This window comes from Lucilia cuprina, chromosome 4, assembly GCF_022045245.1.
Source record: "Lucilia cuprina isolate Lc7/37 chromosome 4, ASM2204524v1, whole genome shotgun sequence".
NCBI lineage: Eukaryota > Metazoa > Arthropoda > Insecta > Diptera > Calliphoridae > Lucilia > Lucilia cuprina.
Genome location: NC_060952.1, coordinates 6316179 through 6328842, shown reverse-complemented (window position 1 = coordinate 6328842; position 12664 = coordinate 6316179).

The window sequence follows — 12664 nt, the reverse complement described above, 5'->3', positions numbered from 1 at the left end:
TATTCATCTGGTACGGTTGTATGGAGGCTAGGCAAAATAATGAATTGATTTTAATAATTTGACAATTTGCAATGGGCTTGGATCGAAAGAATAGTATGTGCCAAATATGTCCATTTTATCTTGAAAATTGCGACCTCTGGTAAGAGCCCAATCTTAAGATGGACATAGCTAAAATGACTCAGAAAGTAATTCTGAGCCAATATGTATTTTTAGGTATGTGTAGAACCTATATTTTTGGGTGTTACAAATATCAGCACAAACGCATATAACCCTCTCCTCTATAGTGGTGTAGTGTTAGTGGATGTATGTGGGAGGGGGGTGGAAAGTGTAATAGGAAAGAAATCCTAATGACAGTATTCTTGTTGATTGATTAATTGACAATTTGTGTTCATTAATTAAACGGGTGTTATGTTAGTGTCATGTACATTTACTCATTTATATACTTTTATCCTTCAAAATGTACATATAAATACACACCAACTCTTCTTTTCGGCCTTTCCTCTCTCCATGACAGTGTTTAATAGTAAGGGAAGCTTTCCATTATATTCTCATTGCTGTCGCGCTCTGCTTTTCATAGAAACAGCTCACTGCTTTATGTTATATTTGTATTTCTATATTATTCGAGTAAATCAAATACAGATGAATTTTTGGTATTTTTGTACTTTTTTTTTCTTCTTCTAATCTTGTTTATTAAGACTTGTTGTCTTTCGAAGAATAATTAAGACAAGTGTTAAAATGGAGCACATTTTTGTATGTGTAGTTTGATATAGAGATACAAAAAAAAAATAATAGAATAATCCTGGTCAAGAACAAATGTATAGAAAAGTTTTCTAAAGGACAAAGAAAAATCTATAATAAACTTTTGTTTTCATATATCAAATACAGTGCTAAAAAAAGTTCATTTCAATTCAAGGAATTATAATATTAATTGATTATTTAATCAGAAAGGTTTTTTAGAAAGATAAAACAATATTAATCAATATTATTGATATGTTCATAAATAATATAAGAAATTCATTTAATTCGTTTCGTTTTTTTTGTATTTTTTTCAAATTTTCTATGGTCCAGATTCTTCTTTATTTTTAACACTTCACTTAATTAACAAGCTTTAAGTTATTAACAATTATTCTCAGAACTTACGAACAAATATTAAGCAATTTTTACCTTGACCCCCATAAGCTATAAACTACAACATACTATTGTTAACACATGTTCGATTTAATACTAATTGTTAAACAATTAAAAAGAGAAAATATTTAATTGTTCTGTTGAAAAATCAAAAACATTTGAAATCAATTTCAATACATGTGTAAGCAGGCGTCAGCATTATGCATATTTCCATCGTTAACGAAATGTGGGCTTAAAGAAACTGTTAAAAGTTTCGAAAAAAGGTATAATATTTTTATATACAAGTAGCAAGCAAAGAAAATAATCAGGACAAGAACACTACTACCACCATCACACATGCAATTGAAAAGAAAAACAAAAACTGATGCAAAAAAACATTTATTCAACATGGTTTACATTTCAGCTGCGAAAGAAGAAAAACAAATGCTTGGGGAGGGCAACGAAAAACAAAGATAAAAACTTTGACCAACATAATCGGTGAGAGAAATAAAAATGTTTAAGTATATTTTACTTTAACACCATCAGAAAAACTTAAATGCACACGCACTCTTTTACATGTTCGTGTATATGTTTGTATGTATTGGTTGCAGGAAGTTTTTTTAAAGAAAAATCCTTTAAATTTATGCAATCAACAGGAAAATCTTATAAATTTTCATTAAAACATAATTTTTTCTTCAGTATTGATTTTTAAATAAAAAAACTTTTATATATTTTTTTTTGGAAACATTATTGGAATATTTTTTTAAAAAAAGGTATTATATAAAAAAGTACTAAAGAACTAATTATTTTAAATACCCAGTTTGAAATAGTTTTGCTTAGAGTATAAGTAAACAAGCATTGGAAGTACATATGTATGTTTGTAGTTGTATATTCTAACCGCACTAACAGGTGTTGTAAGAAAACTTAATTGAAAAAGTGCAACAACAACAACAACTTCAAAAACAAGGGCATAAAATACGGACCAAAGTACTCAACAAACAAAGTTAATTTTAAATTAATTAAAGGTAAAAAGTATAAAAATAACACAACAAACAATTAAATTCTTGTTCATTATTTAATTTATTTTTTGCTTCTTTGTATTTGTAAACCACAACTTTATTTTTTATAAATTTTTTTTAATATTAATATTTTCTTTTTTTGCGGCATTAAACATATTGTAATTAATATTCATTTTGGCTCAATTAAATACCATATAAAAGTTTCCCTTTTTACAAGATCAATTGCATAAAAGAGTTATTTATGTTTTAATTAAAAATGAAAATACAAATAATAATTAAATATTATTATACAAAAACCAGAAAAAATTAAGTAAAACCATCTACAAAAACCTATGAACTTTTGAGTGTAAGCTCAAAGTGAGTATAAAGTTTTTTTTTAGTTATTTATAAAGGATTTGTTTGGAGATTAAAAGAGGTAGGGAGTTAAGTAAAATCGTTTGTTATTTCTTTTATGTAAATATGTAAAAAAAAATTGGGTGCAAATAAAATTGTAGAAAACATAAAATCATGCTCTTACACTTGTCGCACGCACCCATTAAGACTTTATCATGCCATGGACCAACAAGGCAATATTGAAGCACAATGCTGTGATACAGTGACAGTATTTGTGAAATGTTGATATTTGTATATATATAAAGCCCTGAAGTTCGAGATGTGAATGCTGAATTAGTCGATTTACTGAGATCAAAAAGATGAAATTATCTTCTGAACTTAAATAGTCTGAATGCTCTAAAACCATAAAGATTAATATTAAATATTAAAGAAAAATGCTATTAAAAAACTAACACAATGATTGCTTCAAAAACTGCTGGTCTACATTCGTATCAATGAATAACAAATAAGCATCATATGTGCAAGCAGGAGTACATGCTTTTATACATACATATGTCGTCTGCATATGTACTATCATTGTTATCCTTGAGCAATTTTTTTCGTTTTTTTTATTTGGTACACTACTTTATAGGTGAAATATTCTGCTGATTTAATAAGAGATTAGTGATTGTAGTCCATAGAGTAATTAAGAAGCATATCAATAGACTAGTATCAAAACAAATTCCTAAACTAGTCCTTAGACGACTTGATATACAAAAGACAAGTCTGCAGACAAGAGAAGTCTGCATAGATAAATCAGCAGATAAGTCCATAGACAGATTTTCGGATGAGTGTAAGTCTACATATACTACGTGGATTAAAACATAGACATATGCTTCGGCGATCCAAGTAGGTTCATTAGCATTCCTTTGGATAAATACAAATATAAGTCATAAACTTCTATGTAGAATAGTTTAAAGACTTTCCCTAGAAGAGTCAATAAAGGAATCCACGACTGTTGTTTAGATAGTTCTAAAAATTATTTAACAAACTAATCAATTAACTGGAAAATGGACTAGCCTAAACTAATCCAAATTCATGTCCGGAATCTTGTCTAAAGTCGTGTTAGTTGACTTGTCCAAATATAAGTTTAAACATTTATCTGCTATCAATAGGATGTTTCATAGTCTAGTATATATTATACTTTTCTTTGAGATAATCTATCGATTATTTTATGGACTATTATAGAACATTTTGTAGACTAATTTATGGACTCTTATACAGAATATTCTATAAACTATACTATGGACTATTCTATAGATTATTTTATCGACTATTATGTAGTCTATTAGATAGACTCTTCAGTGTTCTATTATATGAACTATTTTATGCACCATTCTAAAAATTATGCTGTGGACTATTCATTAGATTATCCTATGGAATATGTAAATCCATGACTACCCCATAGACAAGTTTACTGATAAGTCCATAGACTAGTTTATACTTATTTTCACAGTCAATGATTAGTCCGTCAACTTATTCAAGTTTTTTCTAGAGGTGAGCATATACTTTAGTTAATATACAAGCTCATAGGATAGTCAACATATTGTTCCATTGACTAGTCTATAGTCCAGAGATTTATCCATGCTCTACTCAATAGCCTATTTAATAGACTTATTCATGAGATAGTTAATAGACTAATATATTGATTAGTTAATGAACTGGTTCTCGGTTGACAATTGATGAGTCCATGATTATTCCGTAGGCATGTCTACATACAAGTTTTTAAAATCCAACTAATATTATATAAACCAGCCTAAAGACTAGTTCGTATGTTTATCAGTAGACTTATTGCTCATTGCCAAAATCAGTTATTTGTCAGTGGTATTGTTAATATTCAAAATTATTGACAAGTTTATAGACCAGACCCTAGTCAAATAGGATCTTCCATTACGGATTTTTTCTTATTTAAAAATTGTTCTTTTAAGTATTTTTTTCTAAAATCATTATACATTTTTTTTACTTATCAATGTAAATACTGATTGTATAGGATCACCTAATGCGACCACAAACACTATGCGCTTAAAACTCTCACCGATTTTATTTTTATTATATATTACTTATATATATCTACATAAACAAAATATATAAAATTTAAATATCATGACATGTTGGTAGTATTTGTACTGTAAACACTTTTTAAAAACACACGCAGTGACACATTTACATGCAAACTACCCCCCGGTTTTATGCTATAGTTTCATTTTATTTCAGATTTTTTTACGTATGTATTTTTTCTTCACGTTTTTGGCAATTTTTTTTTTTTTTTTGGCTTAAATGTCCAATTCACAAACCAACCAAATTACAAATACTATCAGTGAATATTATTACAAGCAATGAAAAACAGACATTCTTACAACAACACAAAAACTACATACAAATAATATGTACATACGTATTATGTATGTATGTATAACTACAGTTACTACAGAGAGGAAAAGGAAATATAAATATAAATATAAATAAATAAACAGCAATATACCACACAGTTACACTTTTTAATATTTATTTGTATGTTTGTGTGTGGGTGTAAGTTATAGATAGCAAGGGTATACAATTTTAAATAATATGAATTTAGCTCTCATCCTTTTTAAATATGTATGAGTTTGTATATGTGTGTGTGTGTAATCTAGGGGGTTTATTTACATTTTAAACCAATAACAACAAATGACAACTTCAATGAATCTTATATTAAATAAAACTCATAAAATTTTTCTTGTTATTTGTTTTTTTTTAACTTTTACTCTCTGCATTTGTTAATATTTTTCCAAATAGTTATTTATTTTTATTTTATTTTTTCCGTTTACTTTTTCAAATTTAAATAATCATTATTACTTTTAGTACTAAAATATCAATAAAAACTAGAAAAGTTTTTTTCTAATCAATTGGAAATTATTTGACTTTTTGCTTTAATAAAAAAATAACCTACGCTCTAGTTTCTATTTCATTGATTTCATATCATTTTCAATAGTAATGAAAATTTAACCGTAAAAAAATAATAATAATTTTTTACTGATATAAAATATTTTTATTTTTGTGGTTGTCAAAATTATAACAAAATTTAACCAAATATTTTGTACAAAAATTATATGATTATATTTTTGTTATTTGTTTATTTCAGCATTGAGATTGTGTATTAATTTTGTTGAATAAGTGGCATTATTCATAAAAGCAAATGTCAATATTGGCTAAAATACTCAAAATTTCAGGAGGAAAAAAGAGGCAATAAAATTTCAATTATCTGTCAGCAGATTAAGGGTTCAATTGCCCCTATTGTCATTTAATTATTTTATTACTTTTGAAAAATTTTAAATAAAACTTTACCATTTTTCTTAAAACTCTTTTTAATTTTTATTAATCTTAAGAAAGACGAACAGGTGTTTAAAAAAGTTTTCAGCTTAAAGTTATTTATAACCCAAAAATAGCAATAAACATAATAATACTTGTATATTGTTTTCGTACCATAAAAAAGGCTGGACCTTTTTGCTTTAACAATTTCTTTAAATTTTATTGGAACATAATTTTAATTGTTCTTTATTGTAAAACTTAATTCTAACAATTTTTTCTATTACTAATAAAGCCTATAATAAAAATAAACTTAAATATTTTACTTAATGTCCTTACAAATAATAACAAAAAAAGGATATCTAAAAAAATACAAAAATAGAAGATGAAGAAAAATTTTATATAATCACTGTTTATTAATTAAAGAAACCTTAAGCCTTTGAAAAAAGTAATAAGAAGGAAGTTGAAGGATACAAAAAACAAAGGAAATTAAATGAAGTATAACAAAAGGTTGATGAAAAAAGCGAAAAAGATTCTGAGATTTGAAATTAAACATACAAATACAAAAAAAAGATTTGTTTAAGCGAAAAAAACACTACTTTTTTTGAAACAACAACTTAATCTGCAAATAAAATTAAACGAAAAATGCTCTAACACCCTAATTGTAAGAAAAACATATATTCTTTACAGATGAAAGGGGTTTTTGAAAAAAAAATAGCAACAGGAAAATGTGGCAGGAAGCACAGTGGCATGGAATATAAAATTTTAAAAGAAAAATAATTTTCCAAAAAATAGAAAGATGTTTGGGAATCATTTTTTAAAGTCTGTTTTTAAATAATCGTTTTTATTTTTTTAATTGAATTATTTTTTTTTTGTAATTATTTATATATTTTAAATTGGTTATTTTGTTTTGTACTAAATGGAGCTTTATGTTGTTATTGTTTTCCCTTTTTATCAAAAAAAAAAAAAAAAACTTAAAATTTTTTGATATGGTTTTTAATGCTTGCCGATTGATAATAAGAAAATTCACGAAGCATGTCTGACATAAATATTAAAGATTTGGATTCTGATAATATCTGGTGTCTTCAGAAAATTTATTGCATAAAACATACCAACAATTGGACATAGCTTAGCCAATTCCGCTATATATAAAGATCCTAAAAAACTTAAAAATTAAATTCCTTTATAATGAATTCCGAGAGACCTGTCAAACTGGTGAAGTTGTTGTAGCTCAAAAAAATGTGTTTTGTTTGAATATAGTGAAATTACAGGACTTGAAAATTAGTTGGAAAATCCATTATTACTGAATTTGTTATAAATTGGTTTGACTCCATATTCTCTACTCAGGAAAGTAAATCTGGAATATTCGAATATATATAAAACAGTGATAGACAGAGAACTCTTTTACTGATATTGTTTGTTTGTGTATATATACATAAATATGTGTGTATATACATGTTATATGTGTGATATCAATAAAGCTCTTAAAGGTCTTCTTGCGTATTTTTGGTATAGAGAAAATTCTCTCAGAGAGCTTGTTCGACGCCCTCTGTCAATAAAAATTTTCAACACTTTACTCATCCCACAGTAGTCTTCGAATGTCTCAGATGTTTTCCTTAACGCTTTGTAAAATTGTTGGTATTTAAGTATAATTTTTTAACTTTAACATAACTTTTTCATTTTACTTACTAAATTCTTACTTTACTAATCTCTAAACCCAAATGTTCGTCTTATTTCCTTTATTCCCATTCTACGCCTATATCCTGGCGTTTTTTTAACTTTTTATAAATTGCGGTATTTTCACTCTTAATTAAAGCACATTACCGGAAAAAGTAAAACGAAAGCAAAACAACGAATAAAAATAATGAAATAAAACAACGAAAAAAAAATAAGAAACTGTAAGAAGACATAATAAATTAAGGAAAGTACAGCAGGCCTCTGCCGTAAACAAAAAAACAAACTTTTTGGCTTTTTAATATAAATATTGTCAGGAAAAATATTACACAGTAGAAAGCAAGTAAGCAGTTGAGTGAAGTGTATAAAGTTGAATAAAATATCATCAATCTTTTTCTTTTTTTTTTTTTGACTTTCATATTTGAAAAGACACCACTACAACTAAATACCTTTAAGTTGTTATTGTTGTTATGTTGGTGTTAGAGGCTTTTGTATGGTTGTGTAATACAAAAGGAAGCTGAGCGGAATGAAAAACAGTAAGAAAATAGATAGAAAACCTGGTGCTCACGTCAACTTGACAGTCTGTACAAAATGCCACAAAATTAAATTTTTTGCATAACTTCATGTTCTAATAAATAAATAAGAGTATTTTACTTAGATGCTTAGAAAGCCAAAACATTTGAAATTTTTGAATTTTAGTTTACACTCGACAAATTATGTGGTTTAAAGTAAAATATAATTTTACCACAAAGATTGTTTTAAGTTAAAGAATTAAATTTTAGTTTAAATGAAAAGTTTTAGTAAAAAAATTATTTCATAAAAAAGATGTCTCAATACAACTTCAATACTAATAAATATTTACTATAGTTTTTTGTAAAAGTTGTTACAACTGTTGGCAATATTAAGTTTTGCTTTATTTTGTAATAAAAATGCAATATCCTTTATTTATGTTCGATTTTGTTTGGCAATTGTATTTTTCTTTAATATAGCTAACATTATTTTTTCGGGTGCTTTATCGTTCATTCAGACTAAAAACAACCGATACATATAAAGACTACATACATATGCTGCTATATGCTAAAATAGCAAAAAAAAAAAAAAAAATACTTTAAATCTATTTATACACCTTAAGCAGTAAGAATATTTCAACATTTTATGTAACTAGATACACACATTCTTACATCTAAGCATCTACAAATATAAGTGTTTGTAAGTATGTATTTATATTAATGCAATTTTGTGGAATTTGTTATTTAAAATTTATTTTCCATAATATAATTTTCGTTAGAAATACGTGTGTTGTTTTGTGGTTTTTCCTACTCGTATCCCCGGCTACAGTACTCAATGAGAATGCTCATATGCATACGTATAGAGTAGCAGAACTTGCCACAAAATGAAGAAGATGGATTTTTCTTAACGAAAACATAAAAACCAATAAGCATACATACGAGCATTTTCTTCTTTATATTTGAAACATATTTAATTTTAAAATAAAGGAAATGTAAAGAAGAGTGTTTGGTTTAAGAAATTAAAACAAGCAACAAAGATTGTGTGGTCCTTAAAAAATAACTTTTATCTTTTGATAAAAAAAATCAGTAACACAACGTAAAATTAGATAAAGTACTAAAAAAAAAATTATATACCGGTTGATTCTTATTATGTAATATGTCAAGTAAATCTACATACACTAAGACAATATACATACACTAAACACAAGTACTTGTATTTGTGTGCTTGTCTGTTTAGGTTAATATGCTTAAATATTCAGGTGTATGTTGTCTTTGTAAAAGAGATGTTATTTAGATGATAAAGAAAAAGCTCAAGGCTAAAGTAAATAAAGATGTTAGCATTTTTACAAAATATCAAGTCAAATAATTTAAGGAAATGGTTAAAGTTCTAGTTCAGTTCTAGTTCAGTTCTATTTCAGTTCTAGTTCGGTTCAGTTCTAGTTCGGTTCAGTTCTAGTTCAATTCTAATGGCATACGGCTAGTATGAGTAATATTCATGAATAATGTTTTGCCAAATTATTACTCATACCACCCATTATTACTCGTACCACATCTTAAGAGCATATATCTCTTAAATACTCTGTAAGTTTTCTAAATTTGAAAAATTCATTAATAATTCCCTTTAAAAAATAAAATTCTGTTGAATAAAAACTCTTAACATTTCTATCTTGCAGCACCCTGTCTACTTCATATTATTATGTGTAGTGGCATGTCGTTAAGATGCCTCGTATGTTTTGTTATTTTATTACAAAATAAACAAATTGTTTCCTCGAGTACTACTACTTAAAACTGATGTCGCTGTTGCTGCCACAATATTGTTACTACTGCTTATGTTTTTACTGTTGGTATACACCTTAAACTTGATATTTAACGCATATTTTAAATATATTCCTCACAAGTCATTTTTTGTTCTTGAATTTTTTGAGTTTTTGTTTTCAGTGTTTCTTTGCACTCAAAAGTAAGAAATCTGTTAAGCTTCAAAAACAAAAGTAGAAATGACTGTCAAGAGAAGAAAAAAAATTAAGATAGAAAAAGCTGGCTGTTAAAAACGAGAACAACATTGTCAAGTTAATGCTAACCAAGAATCGACCTTAATATAGGCAATACATTTTTCAACATCAGCAACAAAACCATTTATAAATGTTAAAAGAGTGGTAGAGTAGACTGTGACTATGTATTACCTATACAAGTATTTGTACACATTTTGAACAGAAGAAAATGTTGTTTTCTGCCGAGTCTACGCCTTCACGCACCTATCGAGGGAGTAACTGTATACACCTGTTTAGCTGAATATGTACGCGTATATATGTACGAGCGTGTAAATGTATGCATTTGTTATTATTTTTATTTCGCTGGAAAATGAAAAAATTGCAAAAAAGAAACACTTCACATAAGCAAAATTATCTTAAGCATGAGTGAGAACGCATGTGTTTATAAAGTGATAAGCTTGAGTAAGCAGTATTAAGCAAATGTGATTCAAAATGATATCATACTCAAACAAAGCGCACACATATAAAAATACCACAAAAGTACTTTATCATTATATGAGTGTATGTATATGTATGTGTAACTTACAGGTAGTTCAAGTTAATATGTGTATATATGTATTTTACCCCTACTCTTTTTTCACATACTTTCACAAGATTATTTATATGACTTAAAAAGGGGTAAACCAAAAATGTTTGTCTGATTCTTATATCTACAGTATGTATATGAAATGATTTTTCGTAAGACCTTACATTAGAAAATCTCATCCCAATTGTCAGCATAAAAGCGCCTTGTTTTATTTTCATAAATTTCTAATGAAACAATTATACAGCGAACATACATGAAGAGATGTCTTACCACTGATATTAAATTAAACCAATTTAAATATTATTTTAAAGAAGTTAAAAGTAGCTTGGTTACCTTTGTTTTGCGTTAGGGGGAAAGTAGGAAAAAAAAGATGTTTATACATATTTTAAATCCTTAAAGATTACTTTGCAATGGTTTATGAAAAAAATTTTGTTTGCAAATTAACGCATAAAGTTGATATTAATTGAGTTTTTTTGGGATTATAAGCTAAGTACCTATGGAAAAATAAAAAATATTGTTATTAATACAAATACATATAAATAGGAGGGAACTTTAACGGATTTTTCTCATTTTTATATAATTATACAATTGAAATCTAGTATAGTTTTGTACAATTCTAGTTCAGTTCTAGTTCAGTTATAGTTCAGTTCTAGTTCAGTTCTAGTTCAGTTCTAGTTCAGTTCTAGTTCAGTTCTAGTTCAGTTCTAGTTCAGTTCTAGTTCAGTTCTAGTTCAGTTCTAGTTCAGTTCTAGTTCAGTTCTAGTTCAGTTCTAGTTCAGTTCTAGTTCAGTTCTAGTTCAGTTCTAGTTCTGTTCTAGTTCAGTTCTAGTTCAGTTCTAGTTCAGTTCTAGTTCAGTTCTAGTTCAGTTCTAGTTCAGTTCTAGTTCAGTTCTAATTCAGTTCTAGTTCAGTTCTAGTCCAGTTCTAGTTCAGTTTTAGTTTAGTTCTAGTTCAGTTTTAGTTTAGTTCAAGTTCAGTTCTAGCTTTGATTGAAAATTCAAAGATAATTAAAACAATTAATTCAGCCCTTCGCATTCAGAACATATCGCGTTTCTCTTAAATTGTATATTCTGTCACATAAGTAAAATTAAACATTTCATTTGTTAAAATACAGCTGTGTGTATTTGAACAAGAATATATAATGGCAAACATAATCATTAGATTTAAATCTAATTCACATGTTTAACAACGTTATATATATTATTTCTTAGAAATCAAAAAGAAAGTTAAACAATACCCACACATTTCTATCCATCTAATTGTAAAACTAATTGAAAATGAATCTGAACGTTTAAATTAAAACAATATTTTAATTCCCTTAACGGCACATAAATTATCACGTCATTAAACAAATATCACCACCTAACCAACAACCCTTCAAGAACATAAACAAATTAAATTGTTTTATTTAGTACTAAACTTAAAACAATATTTTTTTTTTTTCATTTGAAGAAACTCGTATGATTATTCTTTATGGAAAATAATAATTTTGCAAATTTTACACATTATTTAACTAGAGTTTTTGGCAATAAATAGTTGCTCGAAAAAACCCTATTTATTTCAAATACTTTTTAATTTTTCCAAATTTGCGCACCCCAATTTTCTTTGCAATTCATTACATTTTACTTAATTTTCCTTAAAAACAAATTCACATAAAAACCAACAACTGTCAAATGCACTACAAGTCAAAGTGATAAAAAGTTGTTCAGTCACCCATTTCGTAAAATTTTTTCTCGGGGTATCTCTACACCATATTACATCCTTACATTTCCTAAATATTCACCTCTTTGTTGCTATTAACCCAGCAATTAATATAATGGAATTCTAGTAGAGAAAAAGTACTTGGCAAACTTAAATTATACCACAATTGAAGATGAGCAAGGCAAGGAAACGAGAAAGAAAAAAAAATAATATAATAGAAATGAAGCTAAAAAGCTAAAGATGTGTTTCTGAGGTTTAAAACACACAAACTTTTTAACGTTTATTTTATATCATTTCACTCGTTTTTTGTACAAGTATGTGTTTGTGTGTGTAAGTATCTACAAGTTTGTTGAAAAACCACACAAAAGCATACCAAACCCATAAAAATAATAAAAGTTTAATCGAAAAGAAAACAACAACAGC